Source organism: Arachis ipaensis, chromosome B10, assembly GCF_059453495.1.
Source record: "Arachis ipaensis isolate K30076 ecotype BB chromosome B10, ASM5945349v1, whole genome shotgun sequence".
In the NCBI taxonomy this organism is placed as follows: domain Eukaryota; kingdom Viridiplantae; phylum Streptophyta; class Magnoliopsida; order Fabales; family Fabaceae; genus Arachis; species Arachis ipaensis.
Window position 1 is genome coordinate 137,961,444 of NC_142435.1, and position 12,142 is coordinate 137,973,585.

Consider the following 12,142-nt stretch of genomic DNA (forward strand, 5'->3'; position numbering starts at 1 on the left):
GCATCTGAAAACAATAACACAGTATGGGATGAGAACCGGAGGTTTTCAGCATGGTAAAGGTGCCACGCGTAAAATAAATAAGGTCCTGGGAATGCCAGAGGCAATCATAGAACTCCGTTATCACAATTACAGAATTTAATTTCTAAGTAAAAGCCATAAATAGGGGTAGGTGTTCTAAGTACACTATAATATTTTGTCTTAATCTTAACACCTAACACTCAACCCATTCACCATTCCTCCGTCCCTCCGTCTTCCATAAATTCAGCAGAGACAAGCAATCAAACAAATTCACGCACAAGTAATAAGCAGATAGTACAAATAGCAAGAATAACAGGTAACAGGATATATATGTTCAATTAGGCAATCCCAGATAATGCATAGCAATCACACAAACAAATGCACATGATGCATGCCTGTCCTATGGCTGATGAGGCTCATCTGTCGGTTATCCAGCCAACCTGACAAGTCCAAAAACCTTAGACTGTCTCCCGTCGCGCATCCCCATGAGTCTATGCATAGATTTCACATTCATTCATCATATAATCACTCAAGGGGGCTATCCATACCCCCAAAATTTATACGTGCCCGGTCACCCTTACGACGTAGGATCAACAGAGTATCGAGATTCAATCTGAAACACGTGGTGGCAAGCCACGGTTCTAACCCAGGGAAACTCGTATCTCAGATATCATCATTCATAAGCCATTTCATTTTATTAATCAATATATAATCATTTATCAAGCCATGGCATTAAACTTCCTTTAACATTCTCATCTTCTTTATAAAATTCCTTATTTTACCTCTTACTTCACCCTCTAGTTATCTTATTTTCGTAGCTTCATTTATCTACTGGACTTAGTACTATGCTTATGTCTTAAAAGCAAGAAAATGGAGGTTTAGAAGTGGAAATTTGGTTTAAAACAGCCAAAATCTGGTTTTGCAGCAGGCAGTAATCACGCGTACGCGTATGACACGCGCACGCGTGGAGCGAACAGTAAGTCACGCGTGCGCGTGAGTCATGCATACGCGTGATCATGCGTATTAGCTTTTCACGCGCGCGCATGGCTTCTCGCGCATGCGTCGCTAAAATGCCACGCCACACGTACGCGTGGATGAACGTTTTCCCAAAATGCAGAATGCCCAAAAGCTGCATAACCAGTTTTTAACCTGCATTAATCCAGTTTCATACATCAATTTTTTATCGTCCATAACTTGCTCTACAAAATTCCATTTTTCACAAAATTGCTATCGTTTAAAAGCTTGTAAACCCATCTTTCATTTAAAATAAACCACATTTCCATCCAATATTTGAAGAGCAAGTTATGGACTTCCAAAGTTCATTAAAATTCCCTTTTTACCAAATAACACCCCAAACCTTATTTTTGCCAAAACCATATTTTCTCCTCCAAGAACTCATTTCCAGCCAACCTAATATGCCACAATCATCAATATAACAGCCCTTAACCATAACACAACCATTCTTACAACCTTAACTCATTAACAATATATTTCATCCAAATTTATGAGTTTGACCACAACCCACATATTACTATACATACTCATATCATCAAATCAATACCAACAATTCCAAAGATATCCATGTTTCTATTTTGCCATAATCATAATTCCTTCGTCCATCATCATCATACCAATATACATACATGTACACATTCAATCAACAACCAATCTCAATAGGCATCATCACTAACCATATTCTCTAACACAAATTCACATCCGCCTATCCATTAACCTCATAAAACTAATCATTTTAAACATGTAACCATTTCAACTTATCCTATAATGCTCTAGCCTAAGTTTTCACAAAACCTTATATGTTAAACGCGCGAAACCTAAACCATACCTTGGCCGATCACTTTGTTCAATCCAAGGCAGCCTCACAAGCTAAAATACAGCCCTCTAAGCTCAAGAAAACCAACCCAAGTCTTGGCTCCAATCACCAACAAGCTTCCAAATGCTCCCAATTTAATTCCAATGCATATATATCTACTTAATCTACACCTAATTCATATACATGTTCCAAATTCAGTTTTCTCATAATAAATACAAGATTGAGCTAGGCTTAGGTTGTCTTTACCGTTCCTATATGCATAATAGCTCAAGCCCAATATGCTCCGGTAGCTAACTCGAACCTAAAACACGAAATTGGGCAAGATTTCGCTATAGGGTTTCAATTTCACCAAAGAAAGGGGGTAGAGATTCTGAAACGAAAATGAAGCTTATTGGTGAAATTGATCTGACAGAAATGTAGAGCTCGACGCGCTGGACGCGTGGCCGCAAGTGGTGTGGCGATCGGAGCTCAAACGAGAAAGTTATGATGGATCAAAGATTGATGAGGGTTTGGGAGTTCTTCTTCCTCCCCAAATCTGTTGGCTTCGTTGGGTATGAAATGAGGAAGAAGAAGCTTCTGTTTCTTTTAAATTATGGGTCCGGTTGGATCCACAGGCCCGGTTTGGGCCTCAGTTCAACCGGTTCGGCCCATCCAACTTTGGGCCAAATTTTTGAAATTGGTATCAAAATTCTCGTTTTGACGAGCTCTATCCTATTTTGATATTAGTTTTGCATTTTTAATTTTCCTAATTAAAATTCAATTGATTAACTAATTATTTGCCGATTTTAGCGGAGTTTACATCCTACCCACCTAATTAGAAATTTTGCCCTCAAAATTCAGATTTAATTATCCGAAAAGAGGTGTGGGTAGTCCTTCGGTGTATTCAGAGTTTCTTGAAGCTGACCCTGTTACTCGAAACGTTCATCTCCTTTCACTTAGACTGGCTTAGGTTGTAGGACACGAATTTGTCTTAGAAGCGTGTTTCAGAAGTTATGAAATACGAAGTACGTCGAAATAGGTTCGAAAGATACGACAGAAAACTATTTGGCACGCCACTGACCATCAATACTCTCCAAAAATTGAAATGGGCTAGCTTGGCGGGGTTTAACTTCTTGGTTTTTTATTGCTTTCCCGACTCTAGTTTGTTGAAGTAATCTTTATAAATAGGTATCCTCTTCCTTTTTAACTTTAGAAGTTTTCTTCCTAGATCTACCCAACTCTTTTGTCTGCTTTCTTCTTAGATCTTCCTTTTAACTTTTTCTCTGTTGTCTCAGCTATCAAATTCTGGAATTAAGACATTCGATGTTCCAGTTTTTGATTAATACAGAGGTGTTTAGCGTACTGTGGAGTCTCACCTTCTCCCTGATGTATAGTCCTATTACTATCTCTAATAAGTAATTTGCTCCGATAGGCAAAATGGACTTGCTCACTTGTTCTAGGATTTCCTAACAGCATCGCCTTTTGTCTTAAACTTTGGCACCCTATAACGAAATCGATGGCTATTCTCTTTTACTTTTAATGTAGACCCTTCGATGGTTGTAGCATTTCGCACGACTTCTGGTGGTCTCTCATTTATTTCCCCTACGTCAAACTTGTAATCACATAGATTTCCACTTCGTTCTTCACTTATGGCTGCTCAAATATCTTCTTGGATTTGTGGTAGGTTTTAGAAATCTTAAGGTAAATTCAAAAATCCTTTCTTGGTATCTTCTTGATTGAATCGGCTTCAGCACTCTTAGTAGCTCCTTATCACTGTTATTGCACTCCTTAAGTCCTTGACTCTACGATCTCTATTTCGGCATTAGGCATATAAATCTCTTCTTAGTTCCCTCTTGTTTACTAGACTTCGACATTCTCGGTAGATCTTTATCGTCTTCTTACGCTTCCTGCATTTTGTCCTTGCTACGTTTTAAGACCGCAATAGATTTAGTTTGACTCCTTTAGCTATACCCTAAATATCGATTTTAAAGTTCCAATTTACCTAGCCTTCCTTCCTCCGAAATTTATATCCAAGCATTTCTCCAGAAACTTCTTACTCGGGGCGTCCGTTACCACTTCACGATATTGTATTTACACGTATCCTAAACCCCTATGGTAATGTATCGCACTAATTCTGAGTTGTTAAATAAGTTCAGGTATCCTGATTACTGGATTTGGTGTTAATCCTTCTCTTGGAGTTCGAAAGCTCTCTTCTTATTCGGGTATCCATGTAACTGGTGTATTTCTAGCGCGTTAAACTAATCATAGGCTTTGTGGTCGACAAGAATTTAAAGCTCCAAAACTCTTTTTGACGGCGCACGCTTACATGCTTCATCTTCTGTGTCCAAAAGTCTTGCTCTTAAGGAATCAACAACTCAATAGTTGCAGCTATAATTTATACGTGATACTAATATAGGCTCGAGTTAATTTCAAAAGGACATTAAGCTCGAAAAATGAATGAGCAATACAAACAGTGTTCGTAATAAGTCAGAAAGAAAATCTTGTATACGGTTAATCAGGATTATACCGAAATGATGGAATGCACAAGGAAAGGAACCTAGATGCATCTCAAGAAAAGAGTTCAAATTAAAGATCTTTGGTAGAAAGAACAAACCGAACAGAGTCAAAGAAGTCTCAGCTGATTCTGAAGAACATGGTTTGCAAATAAGGGCAACTCTAATCATAGCGAGCATACAAGATTCAAGGATTACGCGTTTATACCAAGACAAGCTCAGACTCATCCTGGAAGAAACAAAATTCATGCGCATAAGGAGTAAAGTTAGAAAGGTAGTCAAGCCATTTAGGAAGAGCTCCGAATAGAATGTCAATGTAGGTTTCAAAAGAAGGATTAGATCGAGTCGCAAAGGTTCGTTAGCACATTCTCTCTGCATAAGGCTTCCTGCCGTCCTCTTCCTTCTTCTCCGGCATAACTGGCGCTTCCCACAAAGAAATAGTTGGTTAGATGATTCCCTCTTCGAGTACTCCCTTCCACTCAATCCTAAATTCTATGGATTATAATAATGTCTTTGCTTGTGGTGCAATTGAAGTTAATCTGGCTTCCGGTACTAAGCCTATCGCAAACTCGCTTTCTCTCAGAAATGGAAGTTCTGACACACCTTCAAGAATTGTCTTAGAAACTCTCTTGTATAGGGACTTGGTTTCATCTTTACTTGCCTCTTAACAATTAACAGCTAAAGGTTGAATTCGCTCTATTCCTCTTCCTCAAAGTTTCACCGTCATTGGATTCCGAACAATAACTCCATGTAGCCCTCAACACTCCTGATTCCTTAGATATGGTCCAACCTGCTTCCACTATACGGTCCAACCTGCTTCTACTACGTCACTTAATCCTCAACCTTCAAAAGCCTAACCACTCCTCTAAGTTAGCTAATTATCACTCCGTCTCAATAACCAATAGTTTTTGACTAATTATCGACTTGGACCTCATGATTACTGAAACTTGTCATGCGTCACGAACGAATATTACATATCAATGGTATGCAAGGAAGTTAAAAATTCAACTGCTGGTTCATAATTACCTCGGGTCTGAAAATCGGATTCGATTGCATTCTAGCTTTCTCTGTATGAGTAATTCCAAGACATATGCCCTGGTCTCCCGCACTTGTAACATACGCCTAATCCGGCCCTGCATGGTCTGTTTGGATGGTACTTCTTGCATCTTGAACACCTTAAGTCATCTGGTTGAGCACTAGTTTGCCCTTCTAAATTCGGATCCGAACGGTTGTCGTTCCTTCGATCGTTGTTCCGGTGCTGGGAGTGTGAAGCGAAAAAACGATTCTTTTTGAAATTTTGGCTCCTAGGTGTAATAGGTCCCTTTTTCTTTGTGAAGGGTTCCCGGCAATTATTCCTTGCTACCTCAGTCCTCCTTGAGCTTTCTCCCATTGCCTGACCCGTGTTAACTTGCTCCGGATAACCTGCTGGCACCCCTGTCTTCGGAACATTATGTCCACCTTCATATTCATTATCACCATTGTTGCCAGTTCCAGCTTGTGGTTACATCCCATCCATCACTCAGATGGTCGCAACAGCAACAGCACCAATGGCAGCAACAACACTCGTCATTGCGATCACGATATCGGTCAAACTACCTACCAGTATGGTCACCTCATTAGCTCTCCATCCTTGACCTCGATTACGCTCACGACCGCGCCCACGAGACGCCGTTTGGTTCCTGTTCATACCAAACAAGTGATATCAAGGTGATCAGTCTCAATATCTCAAGTCCAGTATTTCAAAGTCCCAGATGCATGCTCTTGAGCATTCATGCCACATATATCAGTTAGATACCCTAAATAGCATGTATAGACACCCAGAGTATGCCCAGAGGCATAATCAATTCGTCCCTCAGGCTCTATAGGAACGAACTGCTCTGATACCATAATGTAACACCCTACTACACAAAGTTTTACGCTTAAGTCGTAGAACAGAGGTAGTGTGGTGTTATGGACCTCTAAACAATATATATATATAATAGTGGAAAAGACAATATACTAGGAGCCTTAAAAAAACGGGTAAAATAAAATCGCAAAAATAAAAAGCGCAACGCTCAAGGAATAAGATTACTTGCGTGCTAAGAAACCTAATAGGAAATGATAAAGATAAACAAGAGAGTAAAGGGAAGCCAAGGAAATAGCATAACTAGCTCCTAACTCAGCCTGCGAAGCCAAGGCTAGCCGGAAGGTATATATATATATATATAAACATACATAGGTATCCCAAAATACACCAAAATACCAAAATAAGCTCCTATCTCTCCCTCAACCTAGATGAGGAGCAGCATACACAAGTTACTTGGAGAGTAAGCTAAATACATATATACATATATATAAACAGAAACCCAAAATACACCCAGGAACTACTTCGCTTCAAGGATCCAGACGCCTAGAGAGGAGCCTCTCAACCTGCATCTGAAAACAACAACACAGTATGGGATGAGAACCGGTGGTTCTCAACATGGTAAAGGTGCCACGCATATAATAAATAAGGTCCTGGGAATGCTAGAGGCAATCCTAGAACTCCGTTATCACAATTACAGAACTTAATTTCTAAGTAAAAGCCATAAATAGGGGTAGGTGTTCTAAGTACACTATAATATTTTGTCTTAAGCTTAACACCTAACACTCAACCCATTCACCATTCCTCCGTCCCTCCGTCTTCCATAAATTCAGCAGAGACAAGCAACCAAACAAATTCACGCACAAGTAATAAGCAGATGTACAAATAGCAAGAATAGCAGGTAACAGGATATATATGTTCAATTAGGCAATCCCAGATAATGCATAGCAATCACACAAACAAATGCACATGATGCATGTCTGTCCTATGGCTGATGAGACTCATCTGTTGGTTATCCAGCCAACCCGACAAGTCCGAAAACCTTAGACTGTCCCCCATTGCGCATCCCCATGAGTCTATGCATAGATTTCACATTCATTCATCATATAATCACTCAATGGGGGCTATCCATACCCGGGAATTTATACGTGCCCGGTCACCCTTACGACGTAGGGTCAACAGAGTATCGAGATTCAACCTAGAACACGTGGTGGCAAGCCACGGTTCTAACCCAGAAAAACTCGTATCTCAGATATCATCATTCATAAGCCATTTCATTTTCATAATCAATATATAATCATTTATCAAGCCATGGCATTAAACTTCCTTTAACATTCTCATCTTCTTTATAAAACTCCTTATTTTACCTCTTACTTTACCCTCTAGTTATCTTATTTTCCTAGCTTCATTTATCTACTGGACTTAGTACTATGCTTTAAGTCTTAAAAGGAAGAAAATGGAGGTTTAGAAGTGGAAATTTGGTTTAAAACAGCCAAAATCCGGTTTTGCAGCAGGCAATAGTCACGCGTACGCATGAGTCATGCGTACGCGTGATCATGCGTATTAGCTTTTCACGCGCGCGCATGGCTTCTCGCGCATGCGTCGCTAAAATGCCATGCCACGCGTACGCGTGGATGAACGTTTTCCCAAAATGCAGAATGCCCAAAAGCTGCATAACCAGTTTTTTACCTGCATTAATCCAGTTTCATACATCAATTTTTTATCGTCCATAACTTGCTCTACAAAATTCCATTTTTCACAAAATTGCTATCGTTTAAAAGCTTGTAAACCCATCTTTCATTTAAAATAAACCACATTTCCATCCAATATTTGAAGAGCAAGTTATGGACTTCCAAAGTTCATTAAAATTCCCTTTTTACCAAATAACACCCCAAACCTTATTTTTGCCAAAACCATATTTTCCCCTCCAAGAACTCATTTCCAGCCAACCTAATATGCCACAATCATCAATATAACAGCCCTTAACCATAACACAACCATTCTTACAACCTTAACTCATTAACAATATATTTCATCCAAATTTATGAGTTTGACCACAACCCACATATTACTATACATACTCATATCATCAAATCAATACCAACAATTCCAAAGATATCCATGTTTCTATTTTGCCATAATCATAATTCCTTCGTCCATCATCATCATACCAATATACATACATGTACACATTCAATCAACAACCAATCTCAATAGGCATCATCACTAACCATATTCTCTAACACAAATTCACATCCGCCTATCCATTAACCTCATAAAACTAATCATTTTAAACATGTAACCATTTCAACTTATCCTATAATGCTCTAGCCTAAGTTTTCACAAAACCTTATATGTTAAACGCGCAAAACCTAAACCATACTTGACCGATCACTTTGTTCAATCCAAGGCAGCCTCACAAGCTAAAATACAGCCTTCTAAGCTCAATAAAACCAACCCAAGTCTTGGCTCCAATCACCAACAAACTTCCAAATGCTCCCAATTTAATTCCAATGCGTATATATCCACTTAATCTACACCTAATTCATATACATGTTCCAAATTCAGTTTTCTCATAATAAATACAAGATTAAGCTAGGCTTAGGTTGTCCTTACCGTTCCCATATGCATAATAGCTCAAGCCCAATATGCTCCGGAAGCTAACTCGAACCTAAAACACCAAATTGGGCAAGATTTCACTATAGGGTTTCAATTTCACCAAATAAAGGGGTAGATATTATGAAGCTAAAATGAAGCTTATTGGTGAAATTGATCCAACAGAAATGTAGAGCTCGACGCGCTGGACCCGTGGCCGCAAACGGTGCGGCGATCGGAGCTCAAACGAGGAAGTTATGGTGGATCAAAGATTGATGAGGGTTTGGGAGTTCTTCTTCCTCCCCAAATCTGTTGGCTTCGTTGGGTATGAAATGAGGAAGAAGAAGCTTCTGTTTCTTTTAAATTATGGGTCCGGTTGGACCCACGGGCCCGGTTTGGGCCTCGGTTCAACCGGTTCGGCCCATCCGGTCCAAGTTTGGGTCAAATTTTCGAAATTGGTATCAAAATTCTCGTTTTGACGAGCTCTATCCTATTTTGATATTAGTTTTGTATTTTTAATTTTTTAATTAAAATTCAATATATTAACAAATTATTTACCGTTTTTAGCGGGGTTTACAGATTTACCATTGGATTTATCGGCGGTTACGACGACGAATTCATAAGGTTAAGTAATTATCCTTCTAGTATGGTAAATCTCAGAAAATACTCCTCTTTTTCCACTACAAAGGGTTGTTGCTAGCATTGAGTGCATCATGTGATCTTATTCGACTGCTCCGAATTTGAAACAAAATAGCATAATGTTGGAGGAGGGCCTCTTAGTTTTGTAGCACCATCAAATGAGTACATATTATGTCTATACTCGTGGTTATAAGGCAACTACCGACGATGTCCCATGAAGCAATATTTCATGCCATGCTTTAACCTTTTGGATATTGTATCAAAGTTACATGAAGGACATGCAAGACTAATATGTGTATTCCACCCAAACATGTTATCAAAACCTGGAAAATCACTTATTGTCCAAAATAATGAAGCATGCATGCGAAATAATCTCCCATCAACAGAATCGTACCTTCTAGATATTGTATCAAAGTTACATGAAGGACATGCAAGACTAGTATGTGTATTCCACCCAAACATGTTATCAAAACCTAGAAAATCACTTATTGTCCAAAATAATGAAGCATGCATGCCAAATAATCTCCCATGAACAGAATCGTATACGTCAACACCTTTTGATAGTTCTCTTAATTCACTAATAAGTGGTTGCAGAAAAACATCAATATTATTACCAGGCATTTTTGGACTAGGAATTATCATTGACATAATAAGGGAGGTTTGCTTCATACAACACCATGGAGGATAGTTTTGTACATATAGCATCACCGGCCATATGCTAATATTGGAGCTGAGAGTCCTAAATGGATTGAAACCATCGGTTGCCAAAGCAAGTCTTATGTTACATGGATCTTTAGCAAACTTCGGATATAATAAATTAAACTCCTTCCATGCTTTGCTATCTCTTGGATGTTTTGACTTTCCGTCTGAGTTAGGAAACTCTAAATGCCAACACAATAGTCTTGATATTTTAGAGGACATGTATAACCTTCTTAACCTAGAAGTGAGAAGGAAGTATCTCAATACCTTTGCAGGTATTCACCTATTCATATCTTCAGTTGTGACCATAACTCCTGGATTGTTGCTGGTGTTATACTCTATTTTATATCGAGATGCGTTGCAAACTATGCATTACTCTTTGTCTTATTATTTTTACTCCAAAAGAGCATACAATTATTTGGACATGCATGAATGTTCTCATATCAAAAGCCTAACAGCTTAATCATCTTTTTTGCTTCATAAAATAAAATAGGTAGATTAGCATAAGAAAAAGCTCTCTTGAGAAGATCAAGTATCATCGAGAATGTCTTGTCAGTCATACCGCATAGCACTTTGATATGATACAATTCAACAATAAATGACAACTTGCTGTACTTCGCACAATTGGGGTATAATTTGCGATTTCCATCCTTTAGCAACTCTTTAATTCATTCAGATTCCTCTTTATAATCGTCTCTGGGATAACTTGGAAAAGAGTCATTCCTCTTATCAACGGTCTCATAATCAACTCCATCAAAATTGTTGTTAGCTAAACTGAAAATATTAGTCAGCATATCTTGTAGCGGAGCTCTTTTCTCTGGTTCTCTGAATTCATAGCTTGATGATGCTTCTATAGGTTGGGCTACATTTTTTCCATGCATATACCAAAAAGTGTATTTTTTTTGAAAATTTTTTTTGGAGTAAATGTGCTAACACCTCAACTCTAGTTCTCATATTCTTAAAATCACATTTAATGTATGGACATATAATTTTTCCATTTATGGCAATCCTTTCAAAGGCAAAATCTAAGAAGCCAGCAACACCACATTTGTACTCATATGATGTAATTAATTTATCAATCCAACTCTTGTCAATCATATATAGACATTCTGTTCTGAATGCAAAATATTGCTTAATGTAAGTACCAGAAAAGCAGACAAATGATTAACTCTAAAAAAACTTTAATGATGACTAAGTAAATGAATACTTTACACCACATATTATGGAATTATAGAACTGCAGTCAAACACAGTGATGGATCCAAAAAATTTTATCAGTGAGGGCAAAATATATATAATATGATAATAATTTTATAATTATATTTTATTATTATAAAATATAATTACTCTTCTAGTTATTTAACTAATAGATTAAAATATTCGTATAGTAATTTAAGTAATAACATATAACTTAGAATTTTATTCTTCTAAATTTTATATTTTGAAAAGATTGAATAATTCTTTCATTGTCAATACAATTGAATATCAGTTTTTTGTTATATGTCAGTAAATAATCATTTAAAAATCCATCTCTTATAGGATTAAGAAATTGACTCTTTATAATATTCTTAATTGAATTTAAAATTTCAGTTGATGTCATTATTACCAGCAAAACTAGAGTTAACTTCAAAAGAAAAAACACCAATGAATATCTATATATTTAGATTTTACTTTTCATTTCAACTATTATTTGTTGCTAGTTAATATTATTATATTCTAAAATTTAAATTACTAACGAATCTTATTATTCAATAACTGTTAACTATGTAATAAAAAACATATACAATAATATAACTACAAAATAAAATGCAGAATAATTACATGAATTAAAAAATATAAAAACATAAAATAAATATTTAACTAAATAAAAAAATAAAGAATGAAGTTAAAGAGCCTTACTAGGAGACAAAAAATTAGGAACGAACAACAAGATAAGAGAATTAAATAAATTGAAGTGGGGTCAAATTTATTTATTGAGTGAGAGACTGGGAGCAAATAAATTTTTATCCCATATAATATATGTAAC

At 37.2% G+C, this 12,142-nt stretch overlaps 1 pseudogene; it reads right to left on the minus strand.

The window, feature by feature from the left end:
* Positions 1–5,311: 5,311 nt before the first annotated feature.
* LOC148581871 (uncharacterized) lies at positions 5,312–10,060 on the minus strand (annotated as a pseudogene).
* Between the last annotated feature and the right edge of the window lie 2,082 nt (positions 10,061–12,142).